The sequence below is a fragment of the Diceros bicornis genome, unplaced genomic scaffold (assembly GCF_020826845.1).
Source record: "Diceros bicornis minor isolate mBicDic1 unplaced genomic scaffold, mDicBic1.mat.cur scaffold_241_ctg1, whole genome shotgun sequence".
Taxonomy (NCBI): Eukaryota; Metazoa; Chordata; class Mammalia; order Perissodactyla; family Rhinocerotidae; genus Diceros; species Diceros bicornis.
The window spans coordinates 48409-63856 of NW_026691121.1; the positions used below are offsets into that span (position 1 = coordinate 48409).

Below are 15448 nucleotides of genomic sequence, written 5' to 3' on the forward strand. Positions count from 1 at the left end.
CCAGAAATGGTATGTTCAGGTGACTGCTGCCCCCTCCAGAGGGCCAGCTAGGGGCTCTGTCCTAGCCTAAAGGTACTACCATTGTCAAGAACATTCTGGCCTCCTCTTTGGAGTTGCTTCTAGGGCTTTTAGCATGTTATTTTGAATGTCTGCTGTGATGCTAAAATGTCATCCTTTGAGGATGGGTTTAATATTTTAGAAATGGTCAAAAGGCCCCATCTTATGAGTAGTATGTTGGTTGCAGTTAAACACCGTCAGGGCCCATAAAAGAACATAACTGATTTTTCTGTATGACTAGAAAACTAGTTATCAAAGGAATTCCAAAGAAGAAGTTCCAAATATCTTTGGGGTTTGGAAGTATTAATAAAATGAGAATATGTTCTCATAAGTGAACAGCTTTGAAAACATATTTATCTGGAAGTTAAAAATTATGATTTATTGGGGCTGGCCCAGCGGCGCAAGCGGTTAAGTGTGCGTGCTCCACTGCGGCGGCCGGAGGCTCACCGGTTTGGATCCCAGGCGTGCACCGACACACTGCTTCTCAAGCCATGCTGTGGCAGTGTCCCATATAAAGTGGAGGCAGATGGGCAGATGGTAGCCCAGGGCCAGTCTTCCTCAGCAAAAAAAAGAGGAGGATTGGCAGATGTTAGCTCAGGGCCGATCTTCCTCACAAAATATATATATATATATATGATTTGTTGGTAAAAAATGGATGGCTTATGGGCACAATGCATGAACTGGCGGTTACAGCACTGAGCCCTGTTCCTATATCACATGAAGTTTGTGATATTCTTTAGGGTTTTCCACAAGTACCCTAAATACTTCACAGTATGTGCTTACCCTTTAAAATACTTGTAATGTTAAAGTAGTGAAATGTTTATGGATAAACATTGAATTTGAAATAAAAATTAATTAATTTATTTATGTATTTATGCTCCAAATAATTACTTGTGCAATGTGAGAAATAATGTAATGTGTGTGGTAATGCATATGATATTTAAAATCCCTTGAATGAGATCTTTTAGTGCTCAGTGGTAAATCACTGATGCCTTGAGGTGGTGGTTTAGTGGACCACACTTTAGGCTTCATCATGTTCAGAAAGTGGTGTTCAGACTACTCCCTGTGAATCATAGACCTTTTTACTAGTTTTAGACACAAATATCGTGATTGATTGATGCATGAAGAAGGAAGCAAATTTTAGGGAAATGAGGGACATTAAGTTTACTATGGGCTGATATTGCAAAAAGTCTTCTGTAGCACTCTACTGGAATTGGGGTTTTTTCCCCCTTTACATCATCCACAGAGATTCTAGTCTTTAAATAATAATTTTTAGTTTCTACCAAGGAATATTTTTAAACAGTTTGCTCACAGGGTAAGATGGATTTTTTCTCTTCAGTGATATTGAATGGTAGATAATGGGTTTAATGATTAAAATGAGGATTTCTTCCCTCTAAGTAATGGCTCAGGGTTATAATTCTTCATTTAAGATTATACGGTATCTCATTTGTAAAACTTCCATAGACTAATGCTATTAAAAATAGCTTCTTCAATGGCTCTAAATATTTGCGTACTGTATATTTGTTGATTCATTTAAAGGTGTTAAAATTAAATGTTGTTAAAGGAGATATGTTAACATTGTTGGCTAAAGCATAACATATGCTGTCAAATTAGGGTTTTAAAGTCAGGAAGCTTTTTCCGCATTTTGCACTTGCAATTTCTGAAAGGAGCCAAAATATCCAATTTTCTGTAGTCTATCAAATCTGTTACCTCCTCTACAACCTTTCTCTCTCCTTTCTAGTTATTGCAATTTCTTGAAGAGAAAATTTGGGAAGGACACTGATTCGTTGTATTTTAAATATTTATTTTTAAACTCCATAGGTTATCCTGTTGTACCAAAGTACTACTATGTGCCAGCTGATTTTGTAGAATCTGAAAAAGAAACCCTGGTAGTCAGAAGCGATTTCCTAGCAACTGTGGCTGTGATGGAAAACTGTTTCTTTGGGGACAAGCCCTTTATATCATCGCAAAACTCCTGGGTAAGTGGAGAAGGTTGGGAACAATTTTATCTCTTGTTATCAAGTCGTTAGAAATAAGTATGTCAGGGGCTGGCCCAGTGTATTAGTGGTTAAGTTCACACACTCCTCTTCGGTGGTCTGGGGTTTGCAGGTTTGGATCCCAGGTGTGGACCTACTCACTGCTCATCAAGCCATGCTGTGACAGGCATCCCACATATAAAGTAGAGGAAGATGGGCATGGATGTTAGCCCAGGGCCAATCTTCCTCAGCAAAATGAGGAGGATTGGCAACAGATGTTAGCTCAGGGCTAATCTTCCTCACCAAAAAAAAAAAAAAAAAGAAGTAGGTCTTTGCAGACATTTTTCTTGTGTTTGCCTGGCGTTTCATGCTGCTAAGAGGTCTTGGGGGAGTTTCTTAGTATGTAAAGGTATATTAATATGTCTGTTTCACTGAATGATGATGGACGGTTTCTGGGAAGAAAGTCAGATAGTGTGGGTACCATTATCATTTAGAGGGCTGCATTCAGCTTAGTGGATAGGTTTCTAACAGAAGCCTATGGGAACTTTGAGTTACTTTTATATAATGTAATAAAATTCTGATTTAATATAGCAATCATGTTTGGTCATAGCTTTAGTAAACCACTTGCCAAAAGGAATTGGTTATCCCAGAGTTTTCTTCTTTCCGGTAAATACACATTGGCAATTTACTCAGTTTGCTAGAGGCTTAATGGGAGCATTATTCATAATTCTTTGAAGAATTATTCTTTAGCTTTTCCTAAAACTTCAGCTGAATAAAAGTACTCTTTGGACACATTGAAATGAAGGCTAATTTAACGAACACAAAGAACTATTATGCCTCTTCCTGTGCGATTCCTTGCTAAAATTTAAAATAGTATTAGCATTTCCATCAAAAAGGCTATCTTATTAGAGGCAGAATTCCTTTATGACAAAAAGATTATGAAACAGGCTGATCGTGAATACTGTACCTGTACTAAAAGAACTGCTTGCTATGTGAAATACTGTTGTTGTCTTTGTTGTCCCCAGTACTACTGTGTAAATGCTAAATTTGTGCTGTAGGAGTTATTGTCTTTGGTTTCTTTTTTTTCCATACCATTAGGGAAGAATGTTTCAAAGTCCAGATTTCCAATTCAAGCTTTACACAGATGATATATAAGGGCAAATAGAAGCTAACCAAAGAAGAGAAAATTAACTTAATGCTGTTTCCAGTTTGTTCTTTTCCTAACTGTATTTTCTGGGTCTCCATATAAACTTAATCCTAATTTTAAAACCTGTAGAAAAATTTTCTTCCTTTAAAAGGACAGCTTTTTAATAAGGAGTTGATATTATTTATACAGGTTTTGCATTTAGATTTTCCAACAGACAAATATATATAGATGAAGTAGTGTTCTTAGAATCAAGCCTAGTTGGTAAGGTTATCTCTGGGTAGAATGTTATTTCCTTCTCACTAACATGAATATGAAGAAGCCTTGTTGATACTCACAGCTAAATAAAACATATTATAGTAGAGGAGTAGCTAACCTACCTAAGGACAAGAATTTTAACATCAGAATCCTAAGTACTATACTTGGAAATTACAAACGAGCATAACGAAGTTTTTCTGTGATTCAGAGGCTGAAAACTGGTGCCTGGGATATGGGATTTGAGATCTAAACCTTCTTCATTCTGCTTCTTGCTGTATATTCAGCCTGAGCTTGATACAGTGAGAAAAAGTGCTATTTGAGCAAAGCCTGTGGATAAAATTGAGAAGCCTAGTGAATTGGGAATGCAGAATTGACTATACTCTACATAAGCAAATTGAGCTTTAAAAAAAAAGAAAAAAATTGAAAACAATATCAATCAGTAAAAAAGCATTGGACCTTCTTTACTCCAAAATTAATGTATTCAGTGTAGACAGATTTTGAGTTTAGATACCATTTTCTTATCTTAAGACCAGAGTGAACAGAAATAGTGTAGGTCATGCTTTGATCTGTTTCACGATCAAAAAGAAGAAAGAGCCTTCAAAGAAAGAGTCAGTTTCTTTTCTTCCCTGCTGAGCTTCTACAAAGGCAGTAGAGAACATGCAGAGGGTGTGTTGCAAACTAGGAAACAACATGCTTGTCTTCCCTGAGAAAGAGATGCTGCATATTCTTTAGCACTCTTACCTAGCTGTGTGTCTTCTGGTTGACAACTCACTCTTAGCTATTGTATACTTGCTCCAAGAACCAACACACTTCTGTGGACGTTAATCAGCATTCTAGACGCCACATTTACCAACAAAGGCTTATTTATTCATTAAAGAAGCCTCAGTTGGATATCTGCTTGGCAACATTTTATGGACAGTTAATTGATTGGAGTTATGTGAAAATAATAGAACAGTAAATCTTTAAAAATATTCTGGAATATATGACTTTTACTAATTCAGGCCAGTTTGTATCCAGTGAAATCCACTATGAATATTTTGTTCTGTGTATGCCTTAGTGAATAATTATACAACAAAACTATGTGACTTGTATTCCACTGTTAGAGCAAAAAGACTCAATATGGTGTTTCCTGGCCGAAGGCTTGACCTACCCACTGTGTTCTTAGAAAATAGTTAATTATTACAGTATTTCTTTTATTTTCTTTAGAAAATTTAGACTTTTAGAATATCAGTGTTTGCTATAAAATGGGTGAATAAATTGTAAACATGTTTATTTTAAACCAGAGACATATTTTAAGATACATTTGTCTTGTCTTAGAATAAAGTGATCATTTGTTATACCTACAATTGTTATTTAAATTTGGAAGTTTAGAAACTATCCATGTAAGAGATGATCAGTCTGTAGAAAGCAGTGTACTTTTTGAGTTCTTTGCAAAAATAACTGTAAAAGTATTTATCACATAAAAGTTCTTTGGATTGCATTTCTTTTCTGAGGTTAAGAAAAGTAGGGAAATATAAGATAACATAAGGTTAATGACAACTTTACTCTAAAACTTTCCCAAAGCCATTACTTAACTTTAATATGTTTTCTTAGTATTTTCTAAAAAGAGAAACTAACATATCAGTTGTTTAGCTTTAAAAAATATCTGACTTCTAGATTTTATCTTGTCTTTTCAATATACATGCAACTGACTTTCCTTTCTCTGTACGTAGGACATTGACAGTGATGACCTTCATGTAGGTCCTACTGTAAGATCCCAAATCATTAAAGATTAGAGCTTTATATACTGTATAACTTAAGACAGGTGAATAGAAGGATTTTTTTAGAATGGATACTTTGAAAACATTATTAGTAAACATCAGGAGTTAAAGTCAGTCATGTTCTTTGATTAAGCTTGAATTATTGAGTAATTTTAATAAGTACACCTTTCTCTCCAATATACACAAACTCCCAAAATATTCAGGTGAATGAAATTTTTCTTGAGTTTTGTGAAGACTTTTTGTCTTTTTGGCATGAATGTTATTTAATTTCCTGGGAGTTTTATTCAGAGACTTTTAAAGTGATAAAATGGATATAAAAGTACTTTAAAATATCCAAAGTGTTATGTACATATAAAGTTCCCAACTTAATTTCTTGGGTACCTAAAGTTCTTTGGTAAGTCATTGTTTCAAACTCAATTTATTTTCCGCTAGACTATATTTTAAATGAGTATTAATACCTAGCAAACTTGTAGCCACGTGATATAGATTATTTCTCTGACATTATCGTCTTTTTCCTCCACTTTCTTCTCCCCTAGTTTCTCTTCCTTTTTTCCTTTTCTTCATGTTTTTCTTTGACTGTAGTGGAAAGATCAAGAGTTTTGGGGTCCTAAACTTAGGAACTAGGCAGTTCACGGTTTGAATATAAGTTCTACTACTTACTATTTATATGACTTGAAGAATTTTCTTACCTTCTGTGATCATCAGTTTCTTTATTTTTATGTCAGAAAGATTAACTGATGAGGAAATATACATAAAGCATTGACTGTGGGACAACTACATACTTCAATGGTTCTTCTACTTCCTGCCCTTCTACCCTCCCTCCCTCTCTCAGCCACCGTTTAGGATATGGTTTTGTGAAAATATGTTGCCTAGTTCTTGTTAACCAGGCAACTCAGGATGCTCCTGGGCCCTCCTTGCTAGTACTCCCATTGCCACAAAACATCACAGGAAGAGAATGCTTGCCTAGTTGCTCCATAACCACTCATCTGCTTGATGATTCAGCTACTATTTGTAGAGGCCTCCTCTGTGCTAGTCACTGTGATATCCAGTAGCTCTACAGCAAGAAAGGAATGTGACAATCTAGGAAATATTTCTGTCCTCTGAGGGCAGCCTAGTTATTCTGATATACCGCTTCCTAATTCCAGTGTTTGTAACTAAGATAAGTCCATTTGCATTTGATTTCATTCATGATATTTCTTGCCCAATTGACCTCAAATATAAAAGCCACTTATTAAGCCTGGAAATTTAATGCTTTTAAAAGTTAAAGTAAATCAGTGATCACACCCCTAGTGTGCATGAGGTCATACGAAACTGAGGTCTTGATTTTCATTGGTCCGTTGACTTCAAATGCAGTTGACTTAATTTTATTGCTCAGTATAACATGTGTTTTGTTACTGATCAGTAAAGGTAAAATGAATAGATAAGAGTACAGATATATTTATAAATTGTGGTTGCTGAAAGATTTCCCATCTGTTACACTTCAGGAAACTTCAAGCAGAAAGACATCAATTTCTGAGCACTTTTGTTATCCTTTTCATGGTATCCTTGTGATTGATAGTGACCTATAATGGGATTTCTGTGCAGTGGGCATTATAAACATCTTGAGAGCACATGTAATACAGTATTACTTGAAAAGCTTCACGTAGGAAGATTTTCTTCTTTTAGCTTATTGTATAAATGACTAGCTTTCTTGAAACTGAAATTTTTAGTTGAATTGCTACTAGGTCTAGAAAACTTGTATAAAAAATTTATGATCCCACCCTCAAATATATTAGTGACAATGAATATGAAAGCAGTGATGCCTAGAGTTCGAGAAGACTGCATACATATTGTCAAACTATTTCCCAGAAATGCCAATAATAATACCTGCCTTAAAATGTGTCAGATTCTGTGCTCTACCCTTTACAAATAATGTCCTAAGTAATCCTCCTAACTTCTCTATGAGATGGGTACTCTGTGTCATAACTGAAGCTCAGAAGAGCTCAGCACCTCACCCGAGGTCACCCAGCCCGTGACTGACAGAGATTTGATTGATTTATTCAGGAGTCTTTGAGGTGCTTGTGTCACCTGTAACCTTTGTGGCAGTAAATATGCTTATTAAAAATAAAAACTTTGGTGACCTAATAAGAATTAATTTGTATCCTGTTTTCATTGACATGCTGATTGTTAAAAACATATTTCTTAGTCATTTCTGTATCCTCTGTGAATTGTCTGGATATCTGCTTTGCGCATTTAACCTTGGTTTTACGATTTTTCTTATCAGTCTACATAAATGTTTTATATGTTAGGTATACTAAACCTCTCTGACATTTTCCTAGTTTGTTTGCCTCTAAACTTTGTTTGTTCTGTTTTTTGATGAATGAAATTTAAAGTCTTTATATATTCAGGTGTTTCATTGTTTTTCTATTTAACTTTTTGCCATAGAATTTAACATTTAATCTTTGAAAGTTCATCACTGTTAATCGAGTTAAAAACATATATTATATATTTGAAATTTTTTGGTATAATGTATTCGGTTGAAGATCTACATTTTCTTTTTCTTCATAGCTCATTTCTTAATACATGTGTTACTAACATGTGTCCCTGCCCCTGAGAGTCAACCAGGCTTTGCAGCACAGAATTTTACCCCATAAATTAGCTGCTGAGCCTGTTTTAGTGTGTCCTATGTGATTTTGGTGTCATGATAAAAAATCACTCTGTTAAATTTCCTTTAAATTGTCATTTCATTAAAGAAACAAAAATTCTCCTTAATATTTTCTTTTTACCCTCAATAATTATTGTTAGAGGTGAACCCAGGGTATGATTTATAAGCCTTTCTATGCATAAAAAAGTGCAAATATTAATGAACCTAATCTGTCTTCTAAGGATTTAAAGACAGCTATCCCTATTTACAGAAATGCTTGATTTTCTGTGAGCTTTGGTACTGTATTGTGAAATGTAGGAAGCCAATTGCTCTTTTCTCCTGTTGTCTCATTTTCCCTTTAACAGTTCTGTAGTTGGTTGGGTGTAAGTTCTTTCAGGCTTCTCACACTTCACCAGAAAGCTGGTGTCACGGAATTAGCACAGTGAGGAGCTCCGTTTTTGCCTCCTGAGTGATAAAAATCAGTGCAGTGAAAAAAATGTATGTCTGTTAACTTGACCTTTTAAAATACCTGTCACTTTTACCTCTATGGAAATTAAAGTAATGATTATGGCAATTAATGTTTCCAAATTTGTTAACTCACCAATTTATTATTTTGGTTAATAAGTCTCTTGAGTACCTACTGTATGCCAGATGCTGTGCTAGGTAGTGGGGTACAGCTATGAGTGAGAAGCATACAGCCCGTGGAGACATAGACAAGCACGTGGTATAAGTGGGGGAACATCAAGCTAGATACGCAGGTGCAGTACAAAGAGAGAAATAAGAAGGAAGTACAAAGAAATAAACTTTCAAAAGACTTGGTTAACTATTTGATTCATATCAATTTTTATACGTTAGCATTTATGCTTTCCAAGGATATAAAGATTTCTTAATTTATCTGTCATCATTTATAAATAACAAAATAATAAAGATAGAATTTCATTTCTATAGAATGACAGTGAAACATCAATTATGTAAAATGCTTGTTGGTAGTGGAAATTTTTCCACATCTCAATGATCAGACAAATGAAATAGGGAAATAATTTGCTGCTATTTAGACTATCATGGTCAACCTTGCATCATGAGCTAAAATGATAGTAATAAATTGGAATTATATGTTGATATTTGCCATAATTAAGCCTGTATTGGTTTGTTTTAAATTTTGCAAAAGTATATTTTTTTTCAGAGAGAAGAATGTTCTGTAATATGCTCCCTGATTTGGGTAGGAAAGTATAACATATCAAGGTCTAAATTGTTTGTTTATTGTTTCTTCCTCCTGGTGTCTCTTCCATCTGTATTGTATAGAATGTCAGTGTTCTCAAAGGACAGAATTGTATGTGGTTTAGAACCCCGACTCCAGAGAGAGACTGCCTGTGTTGGAATCTAAGCTCTGTCATTTACCAGCCGTGTGCAAGTTGCTTAACCACTCAGTACCTCCATTTCATCATCTGTAAAATGATAAAGTTGTTGTGACGATTAATGAATTAATACATGTGACATACTGCCAGGGATGTAGTCAGTTCTGTGTGAGTGTTGCTAGGGCTGCTGTTGCAGAGGCAGCAGTGGCTTCTGTGGCTGCTCCTCCTTTTTTTGTTATTCTATTTTTAATATCACTTTTATTATTATTAAAAACATCTTCCAAGTGTTACTATAAACACTTTTGGTGATTTTGCCTGTTGGATAACATTGCACATGTGCCCTGAGGTTACCCTCAAATAGAAATATAATGAGAAACATTCCCAAAACTGCAAAGAAATTTATAAGCATTTTTGTGGTTAACTCCCTGTTCTGTTTTTTAGAATTATTCACTGTCTAAAAGCAGTACCTAAAAAGCTATGGAAAATGAGGTGTAATTTTTTTCTTTTTTTTAGTAAATATTTTACGTGGGTGAATTTATACAAAACTCAGCATGGTGTCGTTTTTATGTGATCAATATAGAATTGAAGATCAAGAGTGAAATGAGCACATTTTCATAACTTAAGTGCGGTAAAAATAAAAAAGTGTGCTGACTCACTTTAGAATAGTTGGATTCCTTTTTCGATGTTATTATTTAATTATGTTTCACATGTCTGAGCATAATAAGATAACTTGATAGATGTGCAAATGCTGGGTCAGAGTATGCTTGCTGTAAATTTGGGTAATACTGCCAACTTGTCCTCTGACGAGATTATGCAGAATTATATTTGAGTTGTGGTTTCCCACCACCGACTCTCTCCTCCCCAGCTTAGTTTCTTCCAGGCCCAGGGAGAATCCCTGCCTCAGTGAGTCTCAGGTGCTGATGGGCCTCTCAGGTGTGTTAGAGCAGAAGACAGCAAAGAACCACTGACTTAGTACCTTCTTCTCAACCTCTCCTCCCAAAAATCTAAGTGGCGTTCCTTGTTGTATCCTTGGATTTTATCAAAAGTTGCCACAAGGGACTACCACATGAAAAGAGCTTCCGTGTTTACAGTATAGCAGCAGTTGGAGACATTACCGTCATGCTGGTCAGTGCCCCAGAAAAAACGTCCCATCTCAGAAGACTATTGTAGAATTTAGCATCAGCAGACACTTTGACTCCCCTTAGTGAAATGATTTCCTTCCTTGAGAATGCAAATGCATTATTTTTAGAACAGCTTTATTGAGGTATAATTTACACACCATACATTTCACTTATTTAAAGTTTACAATTCGGTGGTTTTTAGTATATTCACAGAGAATTGTGCAACTTTCACTACAAACAGTTAATTAATTTAATTTTCATCATCCCCCAAAAAACCTCATACCCTTTAGCAGTCACCCCCCACTTCCCCCCAATCACTTCACCGTTCCCCCCAGCATCCTAGCTATATCAGACAATGTTCTGCTGCTATTCATGGTGTTTTCGTGACCAGATTTTTTGGAAGTGGGTGGCCAGGTTCTCCTTCCTAGTCTGTCTTAGCCTGGAAGCTCTGCTGAAACCTCTTCACCATGGGTGACCCTGCTGATATTTGAAATAGCAATGGCATAACTTTCAGCATCACAGCAACACCCAGCTGCCACAGTGTCACAACCAACAGATGGGTCGTGTGGTTCCTGATCAGGAAACGAACCTGGGCGACAGTGGAAGAGCGCCTGATCTTAACCACTAGACCACCAAGACTGACTCCCCACCCCAGCACTAGACAGTCATTAATCTACTTTCTATTTTCTATAGATTTTCCTGTTCTGGACATTTCATGTACCTTGACTCATATTGTGGGGCCTTTTGTGACTGGCTATTTTCACTTTTTTCACTGTTTGCAAGGTTCATCCACGTATCAATCAACACTTCATTCCTTTTTGTGGTGGAATAACATTCCATTGTATGTATATACCACATCTGATTTATTTATCCGTTCCTCAGGAGATAGACATTTGGGTTGTTTCCACGTTTTTGCTGTTATGAGTAATACTGCTATGAACTTTCATGTACAAATTATTGTTTGACATTGTTTCATTCATAAAATGACATGTTTTTAGCTTTCTTGGATATACCTAGGGGTGGAAAACCACTGAATTGTAAACTTTAAATAGGTGAAATGTATGGTCTATACCTAGGGGTGAGTCATATTGTAACTCTGTGTTTAACATTTTGAGCAATTCCAGACTGTTTTCCAAAGTGGCTAAACGATTTTGCATTCCAACCAGCAATGTATGAGGGTTCCAATTTCTCTACATTCTCTCCAACCCTTCTTCTTGTCTGTTCTGATTATAGCCATCCTAGTGGATGTGAAGTGGTATTTCATTGTGGTTTTGATAAGCATTTCGCAAATGACTAATGTTGAGCATCTTTTCATGTGCTTATTGATAATTTGTAAATCTTTGGAGAAATGTCTATTCAGATATGTCTATTCAGGTACTGTGGCCATTTTTAAATTAGGTTGTCTTTTTATCATTGAGTTTTAAGAGTTCTTTACATATTCAAGGTACAAGTTCCTTACAAGATATATGATTTGCGAATACTCTCTTCCATTCTGTGGGCTAACATTCTGCTTTCTTGATGGTGTCCTTTGAGGCACAAAAGGTTATAATTTGGACAAAATCCAATTTATCTCATTTTTTCTGTCATTTATGGTTTGATGTCGTAGTTTTGTCTAATTCAAAGTCACAAAGATTTATGCATATTTTCTTCTAACAGTTTTATAATTTTAGCTCTTACGTTTAACTTTTTGATCTATTTTCCATTTATTTTTGTAGATGGTGTGAGGAATGAAGGTCCAACTTCATTCTTTTGCATTTGGATGTCCAGTTGTCCCAGCACAATTTGTGGGGAAAAAAACCTTATTCTTTTCCCTCTTGAATTGTTTTGGCACCCTTGTCAAAAATCAATTGACTGTAAATGTAAGGGTTTATTTCTAGACTCTCAATTCTATTCTATTGTTCTGTGTGTCTTATCTTCATGCCAGTACCACATTGTCTTAATTACTGTAACTTCTTCTTTTCAATCTGGATGCCTTTTATTACTTTTTCTTGCCTAATTTCTCTGGCTAGAACCTCCATTACAATGTTGAATAGAAGTGAGAAGAGCGGACATCATTGTCTTGTTCCTAATCTTTGGGACATTCACTCTTTGATCATGAGTATGATATTAGCCATCAGTTTTTCATAGATGCCCTTTATCAGGTTGAGGAAGTTCCCTTCTATCCCTAGTTTGTTGAATGCTTTTTATTAAGAAAGGATGTTGAATTTTGTCAAATGTGTTTTCTGTGTCTACTGAGATGATCATGTAGTTTTTTGTCCTTTATTCTATTGAAATGGTATATTGCAAGTATTGATTTGGGATGTTAAGCTATCCTTGCATTTGTGGGATAAATCTCACTTGGTCATGGTGTGTAATCCTAAAATGTTGCTGGCTTTGGTTTGCTAGTATTTTCGTTGAGGATTTTTGTGTCTATATTCAGAAGAGATTTGGGTTTGTAATTTTCTTTTCTTGTGGTGTCTTTGGTTTTGGTATTTGGGTAATACCAGCCTCTTAGAATGAGTTGGAAAGTGTTCTCCCTACTATTTTTTGGAAAAGTTGGTGAAAGGTTGGTTTTAGTTCTTCTTTAGCTGTTTGGTAGACTTCAGCAGTGAAGCCATATGTTCTGAGCTTTTTTTTGGTGGGAAGTTTCAGTCACTTGTTACAAATCTGTTCAGATTTTCTGTTTTTTCTTGAGTCAGTTTTGGTAATATGTGTATTTCTAGGAATTTGTCTATATCATCTGGGTTATCTAAATTCTGGGTGTACATCTGTTCATAGTATTCTCTTATAATCCTTAAAGTTGGTAGTAATGTTCCTTCTTTCATTCCTGATTTAGTAATTTGTCTTCTTTCTTTTTTTCTCGGTCAGTCTAGCTAAGGGTTTGTCAAATTTTGAGCTTTTCAAGAATCTTCTTTTGGTTTAATTTATATTCCTTATTGTTTTTCTATACTCTATTTCATTAATTTCCACTCTAATCTTTATTATTTCCTTGCTTCTGCTTGATTTTGACTTAGTTTGCTCTTTTTCATCCGCTGTCTTAACGTGGAAGAATAGGTTATTGGTTTGAGGTTTTTCTTCTGTTTTAATATAAGCATTTACAGATACAAATTTCCCTCTGAGCATTGCTTTACCTATATCCCATAAGTTATGTTATATCTTCATTATTTTAAGCATCTCATCAGAAAGTACATTAGAAAGTATTTTCTAATTTCCCTTTTGGTTCTTCTTTGACCCATTGGTTATTTAGGAATACGTTGTTTAATTTCTACGTATTTGTGAATTTCTAAAACTTCTTCCTGTTATTGATTTCTAATTTCATTCTATTGTGGTCAGAGAACATACTTTGTATGATTTTAGTCCTTTTAAATTTATTGAAACTTGTTCTATGGCCTAGCATATGGAAGACGTTCCATTTGCATTGAGAAGGATATATATTCTGCTCTTATTGAATGGAATGTTCTATAGATATATATTAGGTCTGGTTGGTTTATGGTGTTGTACAGATGCGTTTTTGATAGTCATTTCCCTTCTTTGTTTTTCAGCTGATGAATTAATCAGTCCTAAAGACATTGATCCTGTTCAGCGCTATATCCCACTACAGAATCAACGTAACGTGAGCATGAGGTTTTCCAATCAGGTAAAGAGAGATTTTATTTCTTGATTTAGCCTCATTCAAAGACATTTAAAGCTTAATTAAAGAAGAAATTTTATTCTGAAGGGGTTTTTATTGCTTTTTCCGAGGGCGAAGATTCTCCGTCTCTGGTTAGTTAAGATTTACTTGTGGTAAAGGGCTCTTTTTTAGTGAGGGAGTATGAGCCAGATATGTCTAACAAGATGTTTTCCAGGTAAACATTTTCCTCTTCAAAGTGGGTAAGCTTAAGGTGTCAAATGTCTTTGAGAAGATGCAGTACCTATGGGAGGCAGGGAGATAGATGAGACGGCACCATATTGAAGGGAGTGGGGTCTGGTGAAAGGCCCTGTGCTTGACGTCTCTCCAGCGCCGTGTCTCCGTGACGGGACAAGTGACTGACAGAGTTGTTCTTAGTACTTGGTGATGTGTCGGGTGAAGGAATAGTTTTCAGTTTTTTACATTTAGTAGCTATGGATTCAGATTGTGTTGTGTCAACAACATAAGTGTTTGCAGGATCAGCAAGATTGATGTAGACTTGAGCAAACTCTCAAGTATTAAATGATACCAGTAATGAGGACTGTTAAAATGAAAATGCTTTGGATTATGGAAACTGCCTGAGGAGAAAGGGAATGAACTTGAGTGTGTGCCTGGGATTCCAAGCAGTTAACATTTATTGAATAAGAACAACATCAGCACTTATAGAAGACATGTCTACAAAATTGAAATGCTCCTTTTATTTTAAAAAAACATTCATATACAAACACACACACACACAGAAATAAATGTTTGTTTTAATGAGAGAAAGGAGAGCCAACCAGCTCCGTTACATTCTATCACGCTATTTCTGAGTCTTTTGCTGGTCTTCAACAAAACATGTTAAGTACTCCTTGTGGTTTATAGATGGGAAGCTATTTGGGAGACTTGTAAATAAATGTTAAGATTTTCTCAAGAACATAAAATCCCTATGTTAATATGTGATAGAAATTTTTCACTGGCCTGTTAGCTCCTACACAAGGTGGGGATTTAGCCTTTATCTTAGTTACCACTGGGGTCAGTGCAGTACAAGTGTACATTCTGTACAGATTTGAGACATGCAGTTTATCATTGAAGAAATGATAAAATAGGGAATACATTTAACTTCATATTACCCAGTGCTGTTACTCGGAGCCATTTTAAGACTAGTGTTTATCATTTACATAGCATTTCACATGTGTGACCCACTTCTCTAGGGCAATGAAATCTCAAATCCTTTTCTTAGAAAATAAAGTAATAGGTCACAGATTTGAGGTGTGGGGGCAGGAGCCAGAGAACATCAAAGCACATGGCTAGCAAAATCAACAATATAAACAATTTTTTATGCTTGATACTTATAAGGAAGGCTGTGGGTTATTTTTATTTTTTGACATCCAATATGCTTGCAGCTCTTTCTGTCTCACTCAAGAAAGCACATCAGAGTGAGTGAGAGTGACTTTTATAGAGAATTTGCTTTACGTGTATTTTTTAACGTTGAAATCATTTTCTGATGTTGCTATTAAATTGTCTGT

At 35.5% G+C, this 15448-nt stretch overlaps 1 long non-coding RNA gene across 1 annotated transcript; it reads left to right on the plus strand.

Annotated features, from left to right (window-relative positions):
• Positions 1-1972: 1972 nt before the first annotated feature.
• On the plus strand, positions 1973-13911 carry LOC131402726 (uncharacterized). The gene is made up of 2 exons (XR_009218924.1): positions 1973-2036; positions 13816-13911. It is a non-coding gene; the product is annotated as an uncharacterized LOC131402726 (long non-coding RNA).
• The last annotated feature ends 1537 nt before the right edge of the window (positions 13912-15448 follow it).